The sequence below is a fragment of the Macrotis lagotis genome, chromosome 3 (genome assembly GCF_037893015.1).
Source record: "Macrotis lagotis isolate mMagLag1 chromosome 3, bilby.v1.9.chrom.fasta, whole genome shotgun sequence".
Classification (NCBI taxonomy): domain Eukaryota; kingdom Metazoa; phylum Chordata; class Mammalia; order Peramelemorphia; family Peramelidae; genus Macrotis; species Macrotis lagotis.
Window position 1 is genome coordinate 297,392,428 of NC_133660.1, and position 10,707 is coordinate 297,403,134.

At 31.3% G+C, this 10,707-nt stretch overlaps 1 pseudogene; it reads left to right on the forward strand.

Moving 5' to 3' along the window:
- Positions 1–5,590: 5,590 nt before the first annotated feature.
- On the forward strand, positions 5,591–6,515 carry LOC141519559 (olfactory receptor 10AG1-like; annotated as a pseudogene).
- The last annotated feature ends 4,192 nt before the right edge of the window (positions 6,516–10,707 follow it).

Below are 10,707 nucleotides of genomic sequence, written 5' to 3' on the forward strand. Positions count from 1 at the left end.
ATTTTCTTGCCTACACTCTGTTTATATCTCTTACCTTTTTATAACTTGCAGCAGTCTCTGTATTTGGAACTTTCCATATACTAAAAATGTATTATCTATAATTTTGGTGAATTATACAAGGTCCCCAGATATTATTTTTAATGATGCATTTTTGTTGTTTAAGCTTTAGTTGATCTCTAGGGAATCTGCTCTCAAGTATATTAAAAAATGCAAGCAAGACTCTTGTGTCATTAATCTGAGGAAAGAATTATCTTCTTCCTCACTAAACAGTAGTCAATGATATAGTGAATGTTTTTTTGTTATTCTTAAAACTATCAAAAACAAAGGTTAGATTTTGCTTCTTCTATCTGTAATCCGATTCAGATCAATTTATGTCTGAAATGAAAAGAAAGTGATATGCTACTATTTTGGATAAAAAAAAACAAGAATCGATGAAAATTAGATTGCCAAATTAAAGACAATGAATTCTCAATCTGTTTAGTAAGTGAATTTCTTTCCTTGAAATTCTATTTTGTTCCATTGAATTGTGTTTAACATTTTCAAACTTAGACTTTAATGAATAAATTATTTTAACATAATATGAAAAGAAAACATGTAAGTTAATTTCTGAAGTACCGTGTTTATAGGATGGTTTTGATACTTATATGTTTGATCTGAAAAAAATTGAAAATTACCTTTGTGAGCCACAATTTACAAAAGTGTTAATTAAGATTAATAATGCTTCTCCTACTTAAATTGAGCACTTTCTGTAAGTGAAAATCAGAAAAGACAATGATTAGAAAGTTTTCATTGACCCTATGTCAAATTGATTGTTGTCAATGATAGGAACTATAGTGAAGATAATTATTATGGTGATGAAGGTTAAATAGTTCAGTTTTTGGAACTGGGTCTTGAACAGAAGGTAATAACTGAAATTGAGATGGGAAAAAGAAAGTGAACAAAGATATAAAGGACAAAAGTTCAATCCTCAAGAAATTATTTTGAACAAACCATGAAATGCCACATAAATTTTCTAATTGGAATTCACAAATAATAAGAGATGTGTGTTTAGGAAAGAGAACAGCAAGGCTTTAGTCCCAGATGTAGATATAGTTATTTGAGAAATTGCATGAGAAATATTACTGTATTTCTGACTTTCAAGAGCTTCCTTTGTAAAACTAAGATAATAACTTTGCAACTTCAATCTTCTTGTTGTATCAGGAAAAAACTAATTCAAATTTAATTTCTGTCATATATTGGTTTTATCTACAATGTTTTCTTCAGTCATGTCCTAGGACAGTTAAGTAGAAACAATTGTCACTTAAATACTTCAACAGGAGAAAATATAAAAGAAGAAGAAAACTGCAATTGCCTAATTTCACATATGAGAATATTCGTTCTGTTATTCTTGTGCACCAAATGAGAGACTAGGGTTAACTTTATGGAGACACAGAATCCATTAAATGTAAAATTTCTAAAACAAATAATTAATTCTTCAATGTAATTGTTGAATATTTTAGGGCCATCACTCCTGACTATTGTTAAAAATATTCAATTCAGCACATAGATAGTATATTTTGTCAAGTTCGTCTAGAAACCTGTGATGGATAAAAATTTTACTAATAAAATTACAGTTCAGTCAGAATCACAAAAGATTTGACAAGCTAATATATTACATTGGTTCTAAATAAATTAAATTCAATTGGAGTAAATGTAAAATCCTGTCTATGGATATACAAATTTCACAAGGAATATATGTAGCAGTATAGACAGTGAATGATTTTTCAGGAAAATATGCAAAAATATGAATAGTGGGATGGAAAATGAATGTTAAAATCAATATAATTCAAATCAATGTTAAAATTAATATAAAGTTATATGGAAACATATAAATATATATGTATGTACAAATATGTTGCATATGTAAATATATATAGTTAGAAAAAGGAAAAAGAGACCATTTTACATCCCCTCCTCATGGCAGCAAAAAGTCTGGTAAAACTTTTAAATGTTCAATTGTGTATAACATTTTCATATTAATTATTTTGCATAAGAGGAATTAGAACTAAGGGAAAAGAAAGAAAATCATGTGATATGAAGTAAAAAAAAACACCTGTAGACTTGTATGATCCATAGGTGATTGCCACAGGACACCAGGAGAACAATATTGTACTCATGATTTGAGTTTGTTTTGGCTGAAATTTGTAGATCATTGAGTTCAGTTGAAAGAGACCCTTATTCCCTGTGATTACTCTTATAAACCCTTGAATTTGTGCCACTGTTGACTGAGCACTATAAATTTTTTACTTGGGAAAGTGGGTTTTGGAACTCTTCCCCTTCAGAGAGAGGACACTCTGTCAAAGGGACTTTCCCACCCGATACCCTGAAGACTGTGTTGTTACTTGGACTCCCTCTGACAGCCAGATTGTCAGGTTGGAGCCTCCTCAGATTGGGTTACTTTTCTCTTCTTTATTGTCTTTTCTTCCTTTTTCTTTATCTATTTTGTTGATTCTCTTCATATATATGCATGAAAATCATTATGTATATCTTGGGTTTTAAGTATATGATCTCAGGTTACAATTTTCGATCATAAGTATATTATGATTAAATTCTCATTTGAAGATTTAAGTCAGTGTGAGCATGTCTTTGTGAAAACAGATCTGAACTGATCAAACAAAAATATTTTTGTAGCTTGTAACTCTGTTACAGTGTGTGGGGGTGGGTGTGTATGTGTGTGAACACACACATATAATTTTCCTAAAATATTTTATTGAATAGTTGGCATTCAAATAATTATGACTTAGTGATGATTATTTCCATCTACAATTATTTATGGTAATGATCAGATTAATAATTATAGACTATATTGATGTTGCCTTGTATATGTATTTGCATTTTCTTTGACATTTGAAAATTTTACAATTTTCAGTGTTTTAGATAAACTTTCTCAAATGTTGTTTGCAATAACCTTTAAAACAGATAAGTTGTTAGTACTGATTTGATTTCAACGATGAGCAAGCAGGGGCAAAAGAAAGCATAAAGGGAGGCAGAAATGAAGGAACAATGGAATTTCTTCATTATTAAGCATCTACTATTTGCAAGTAAGAAACTATTTATTTTTACTTATCTCTTGCTATGTATTCCAAATAACAATCCTAATGGTTATGGTATATTTTTGTCATTTTTCAACTGAGGAAAATGAGGCTAACAAATTCTTTGTAACTTTTCCAGGATCTTAGAACTAATAATGTCTGGAGCCATATTTGAGTTTGGGTCTCTTGGACTCCAGTTTCAGTGTTCTCTCTACTACACCATAGAAAAATTAATTGTCTGAACTTAAGATGCTCAATTTTTCTTGATAAAGGCAAAAGGAAAATTCAAATTCTTTTAATCCCTTTCAACATATAACTATACTGCATCCTTACTCATGGGAAGGAAATAGGAACTTTGAGAAAAAGGTGGATATTAAATTTACAAAGGCAAGAATGGTATTGCCATATTTAATGATCTGGGAACTGTTCTAAACATGGAAGGAATCCCATAGAAATGTCACATTATAAATGGGAAAAATTAGGCACAAAGATGGTAAATAGCTTCTTAATGGTAATCTTGGGCAATAATTTTAGTAGTGGAATTTTAATCTATAGTCTTCATCCAGGACTAAGATAGTTGGAAGAACATTCAGATGGACTAAGGTATATTTCTTTAAAAAAATAAAGATGAGATTGTTTGGGTTCACTTTTTCCCAAACACCCTCTCATAGAGACCAGTTCTGCCTGAGCTATGCCCTAGATCATCTCAAGTTTAAATCTTTTAACTATCCTAATTTATTTATTTCTTTGTCTCTTTTCAGTGAATGATTATCAATACACAACCTTGAAAATAATGTGATCAAGAATCTACTCTAAATTGTGAAAAGGAGACAATGACTTGATGAATGGAAAGGTATGAAAAAAGGATAATCTGCTACCATGATTTCCTGATTGTCTAAATATGGAATTTTACATTTCAGACAGAATGTATCAGTCCTGAATTCACAATATAAAGGGAAATCTGGTCAACCTAATAAACATTTATTCAATATTTTGCTATGTACAGATTAAGTTCAAGAGAGATAATATTATATAAGAAATTCACATTATCATTTAGATGCTTAAACATGTTACCAAGGATTGAATAGATATATGAAAAAGATCATGGAGGTTAAAAACCAGACACTTACAAATTAACTATAGATATCTTATATAGACATCCTATATATGTTAACAGAATGTTTAATAAACCAGTCTCTAATCTGGATGTGAAAGAGAAAGTCAGAGGGCACCAGTAATCAATTAGTAGTTTAATCAAGTACATTGATTGAAAGGAAATGGTTTACAAATTTTAGCATTCCTCCATCTTTGGAGCTCCATCCTGCTATAGTGGAACCAGGTATTACATACATAATAATTACTGGGAAGGTGGGGAAAAGTGAGTCATAAAAATCAGTCTTAAGGCCTGAAAAATTTTCTCAGGACAACCTTCCAGTTTGGGACTACAACATTCATAAGAGCTCTTGGTCTTCCAAGTAGGGCAACACAATTATCCTCGAGTCCCTGTGGGAAGAAATTTTCTGAATTGTATAGTCTTGGGAGTACTTGGGTATAGAGTAGGCTACAGGTGTATAGGTTGGGGAAAAATGTAAATTTCAGTCACTTAGCCCCAGTGCCTTGCAAAACAAAATAAAACAAAAAACCAAAAAAGAATAAAAAAAAGAATGCAAACTTCTCATGATTAGCAAATTACTCCTGCTGCATTGTTCTCTCTGATTACTAGGTCAGAGTCTAACTATGAATAGGATCTCTAAAATCTAAATTATTAATATTATTATTACTTATTATTATTGTCTCTGTCATTATTATTATTACTGTCAGATCCATTACAAAGAGTTTATCCACAAATATGAAAGTCATAGCTCTTTTTTGGCACATGAAATGGTAATTAAAGAAAGGAAGAAATTGATTTTGTCTAAGGATGTCAGAAGAAGTCTAAACAATAGAATGAATAAAAATAAAATAGCCCTTGAAAGAATAAGTGAATTACAATAAGCAGAGGAAATCAGAGAACAAATTTCCAGGCCTGGAAAAAGATCATAAGCACAGATAGGTTGACAAAAATATATGAAACAATACAGTTGATATTTGTTGAAAAGTTCATAGTATGTCCTTTTACTCTTTGTTTTGGCATAACTTTCATTAATTCTATGGCTCCTATTGCCAACAAAATACAATAAAATTGAATGGAGATGCTAAATATGGTATAGAATATTCTTCCTTTTGATAAGGATACCTTATTCTAAGAATGATAGTTATAGGACTTTATCAGAATTTTGTGTAGGATAATCAGTCATTTATTGGTTGATTTTTGAGTTTCTTCCTGAGAATATAAAATGTTAGAATTGAGAAAAGAATTAAAAGAATATACTATAGAAGATGAGATCTTGGGATGATAACAAGGGATATGGAAGGTCTTCAAATCCAACATTTGCTATTTGGATAAGGGAATCTTAGTACTTTAGAAGAAAAATGATTGCTTTCTTCTGAATTTATCTTTTCTACAGGTAGAAGACCTAATGGCACAGGAGAATCTGACAGTTGTGACCGAATTCATTCTTCTGGGATTTTTTGACTTTCCCAACCTCCAAGGGTTTCTCTTTGGGATTTTCTTAGTCATCTACCTAAGTATACTATTAGGAAATAGTATGCTCATTATCATAATCAAGAGTGATCCAGCTCTCCATACTCCCATGTATTTTTTCCTGGGGAACTTTTCCTTCTTGGAAATCTGTTACACATCAGTCATTCTCCCTAAAATGTTGGCAGATCTCTGGACCCAGAAGAAAAACATTTCATTGCTAGCCTGTGCTCTACAAACTTGCTTCTTCTATATTTTGGGAGAGGCAGAGTGCTTGCTTCTGACTGTGATGGCTTATGACCGTTATGTGGCCATATGCAAGCCTCTCTATTATCCTCTCATTATGAATCAAAAGGTACGTGTCCTACTGGTTGTGGTTTCCTGGATGTTCGGGGGTACCAGTATTGATAGGTCAGATATATCAAATTTTTTCTATGAACTTCTGTGGTCCTAACAAAATCAATCAGTTTTACTGTGATGCTCCGCCATTATTCCAATTGGCCTGTGGGGACACATATAATGTAGAGGTCTCTGTCCATGTTGTTGCTCTACTATTCATCACAATTCCTTTTCTATTGATACTCACATCCTATGTCAAAATCATAACTACCATCTTAAAACTGCCTTCAGCCTCAGGGAAATCCAAAGCCTTCTCTACGTGTTCTTCCCACCTCATGGTTGTATGTTTATTCTATGGGTCTGCAAGTATTTCGTATTTGCAACCCAAATCCATTCAATCAGCAGCATCAGGCAAAGTGCTTGCTCTTTTCTACACAACTGTTATCCCTATGTTCAACCCACTGATATACAGCTTGAGAAATAAAGATGTCATTGCTGCATTGAAAAAATTACTTCCTACGTGAATGACGTTATGGGCCAATTAGTCAAAAGTGTCTGTTGATATTCCTCATTATTAAGATGTAAAATGATCAACCTCATTCTCAACCTAAGAAAGTGGTAATTTTACATAGGTCTTTTGTATTTTCAAAGAAAAACTCTCAAGGAGCTCTCATTTCAGTGAATTTTCAGTGCAATAAGTAGAAGTATATTTTTATGGGAAGAGTAGAAGAAGAGAAATCTAATTACATTTTTGACTAAAAAGTCAATTTAAATGTAGATGTGCATGTGAGAGGGGGAGAGGAAGGGAGAGGGAGAGGGAGAGGGAGAGAGAAAGAGAAATAGGCTGAAACAGAGAGAGACAGACAGCAACCACACATATGGGCAGAGAAAAAGTAACAGAAAAACAAAAAAGTAGACAAACAGAAAAACGGAAAAATTAATTTGTTGTATAGATTAAGTCATCGTATGCTTTTTATGATTTTATAGGCCTTTACCATAAACTCAGGAGATAGTTCAATATTAACTTAATTATTCTATTTTTAAAGTAGATGACTATATTTTAATTATTTAATTGCTCTTTTCCCCAGATTTTTTTAAAATATTCTGAAATAAGACAACCATTTTCCTCCTCTATTTGCATTATGGGTCTCTTGTCTATCAAATGAAGAAAAGAATAAGTTTATTGAGGAAAATTCATTTTACATATAAAACAAGGAAAAAGATTGTCATACTTCATATAAATTTAAGAGTATAACATCCATTGATATGATGTAAATTAATAGAATAATAAATTTATAAGAATCTTTGGAGTTTATTTGTTCCAATTTGTACTGGTATTGAATTCCTCTACTGGCAATGAAAGGTCACTTTTTTACCAATGTTTTATTAAAACATTTTCAATTTAGTTGTTGCAGTTGAGTTCACAATCTACAGCAAGTCAAAGAGCTTATATTCCTTCTGGTCATTTCTTTTTCTTATGAGTTTCCTTCCTAATATCAATCTAAAATTTGTTTCTCTGCAATTCTAATCCTTTCCTTTTTTGTTCTGCTCTCTAGGTTCAAGCCAAATGCGTCAAATATCTCTCCCTTTTATGAAAGACCTTCACATTTATGAAGATAACTATAATTTATCTTTTCAGGATTCTCTATTTTAACCACCCAAAACATCATATATTAGAGTCATAAATTCACCTTCCTTGGTATGTTTCCTAATTAGAGATTTCCTCAAAAGATGGAATATAGAATAAAGCAACACTTTCCACTGTTGAACTGAGAATGTATAGTTTTCTAGTTCAAAATTGAATAGCACATTTTGTGCAAAGATTTCATTATGTTTTATTGTCATGATATTACCATATTATCTATGAATTTTCAGACAACAAAACTATTAAATATTTCTCTATCTCATTTCTTAAAATAACTTGGTATCCTCACAGTTCAGAAAACTCAAAGATATTGCATAGTAATTTAAAAAAATGAAATCCACATACAAGATTTAAATATTTCCTTCATTAAATTACCATTAGTTAAGTGTCACAGTGGATAGTACACTGACTCTTGAGTCAGGAAGAAAATTCAGGATGATAAGTTAAAATCTGGCCTCAGACAATTCTCAGCTATGTGACCCTAGTAAGACAACCTCTTTTTTTCCTCATCTATTAAATGAGCTGGAGAAAGAAATGGCAACCCATTGAACATTGCAAATAAGGTCCCACATAGTCAGAAATACTGAAATGATTGAAAAATAAAGCAGATTCTAGCTTCAATACATCTTTTGTTTGGATCTGCCAATTTTTTGCATTATATGTTACCCTTTTGTATATCCTCCCAATCTAAATCACAATATGAAGTGATTTGTCTCAACCATTTGTCAGACTTTCCTCCTAACTTTGTTTGGTCTTAGAAGATCCTGACAATTAATGCTATCTTTGTGTTTTATCTATGTTATTGAGTGACATTTGAGATATTACAGAGAACACTGTGTGATGTTCATTTTCAGAATTATTTCAATATATCTACTGAGCCATCTCTATACACACATATGTATGTATGTATGTAGGTATGTGTATCTAGAAATAAAGATAAGTTTGCCAAGGTAAAATGAAACTGGAAACTTTACAAAACTTTATAGCGCATCCTTAGTGCCAATAGGGTACTTTGATTATTAGGCTAATTAATGCTCTTTTAAAGCAAATTGTTTTATGTCTATATTAAGAGAGAGAGAGAGAGATGAATTAATACTCATTCAGTTATATAAACTGCTATACACATATTTATAAATATCTCTCTGCATGTATATTATAAATGCATATATAGGCATACACATGAATTTATGAGTTTGTTTTATATATATATATACAAATGTTATATCACCTATGTTATCATAAACACATGCTATAGAAGTGATTTAAATATATGTATATACCATATAGCTTGTGTATGCTGTACATGATCATATATTGCTAATACACATAATATACAGGAACACTTATATGCCATAATACAGATCATATATCTATATGCATAATATAGATTTTATTTTTTATATTTAATACAATTTTAATTGTACAATAATTTAATACAAACTTTTGAATGTATATGTGTGTACTCACATGCATGCATATAGAGATAAACATGACATAGTGAAATATGTCCATATATAATAATTCATGTACATGAACAACATGTGAGTATTGTATAATACACAGTTGTGTACTGGAAAACTCATGTGACATGTATAGTTATGCTATGCATTCATAGGATATGATATAACATGCAAGTATATATAATATACTAACTATAGTTCCTATACATATTCATTTACTTTGGTGCACGTGTATAGATATGCAAACACACAATAAACTGTATTTATGTATAAAGACCAGGAAAAAAGATATAGCAGGACATGGTTACAGGAATCTGCTGTTTGATAAACCCAAAGAGTCCAGCTTCTGGGATAAAAACCTCTCTCTTTGCTAAAAACTGTTGGGAAAATTGAATCTTTGTCTGACAGAAAATTGGAATGGACCAACATCACACCCTCTTCCAAGATAAAATCAAAATGAGTACAGGATCTAGAAATAAAAGACAATATTATAAGAAAACTAGAAGATCAAGGAATACTTTATCTCTCAGATCTATGGAAAGGGAAGCAGTTAATGACCAAGGACAAGATGGAGAACACCATTAAAAAACAAACTTGTGAATTTTGATTACATTTAATTAAAAAGATTTTGCACAAACAAAATCACTGTAACCAAGATCAAAAGAAGTGTAGTAAATGTGAAAACGACTTTTACAATTAGTATTTCTGACAAAGGACTCATTTCTAAAAGATACAGAGAATTGATTCAAATTTATCATAATACATGTCATTCCCTAATTGACAAATGATCAAAGGATATGCAGCGGCAATTTGCAGATGAGGAAATCAAATTGATCCATAGTCATATGAAAAATTGCTCTAAATAATTATTGATTAAAGAAGTACAAATTGAAACATTTCTGACGTACCACCTCACATCTCTCTGACTAGCCAATACTACCAGAAAGGACAATGATCAATGTTGGAAGGCATGTGGGAAACTGGGACACTAATACATTGTTGGTAGAGCTGTGAATTCATCCAAACTTTCTGGAGAGCAATTTAGAATTACACCCAAAGAGCAATAAAAAGTGTACATATCCTTTGATCCAGAAATACCACTACTGGTTCTATACCCTGAAGAGATCATGAAAAAGGGTTAAAAAAAACTTGCAAAAAATATTCACAGCAGCTGTGTTTGTGGTTGTAAAAATAAATTGGAAATCAAGGGAATGTCCATCAATTGAGGAATGGTTGCACAAATTGTGGGATATGCAATATTATGGAACACTATTGTATTAAAAACCGAGAGTGATGAGAATTCAGAGTAGCTTGGAAGGATTTGGATGAACTGAAGCTGAGAGAGATGAGCACAACCAGAAGAACATTGTCTACCTTAACAGGAACATGGGGGTGGTGATCAAACTTGATGGACTTGCTTATTTCATCAGTGTAACAAACAGATGAAATGTTGGCATATCTGTGATGGAGAATACTATCTATATAAAAAGAAAGAATTTTGGATTATAAACAAAGACCAAGGACTATTATCTTTTATAAATTTATAAATAATTTATAAAAATAAAGATCTCTTCTCTTATCATGTAATTTTGTTATTTCTTATGTTTCATT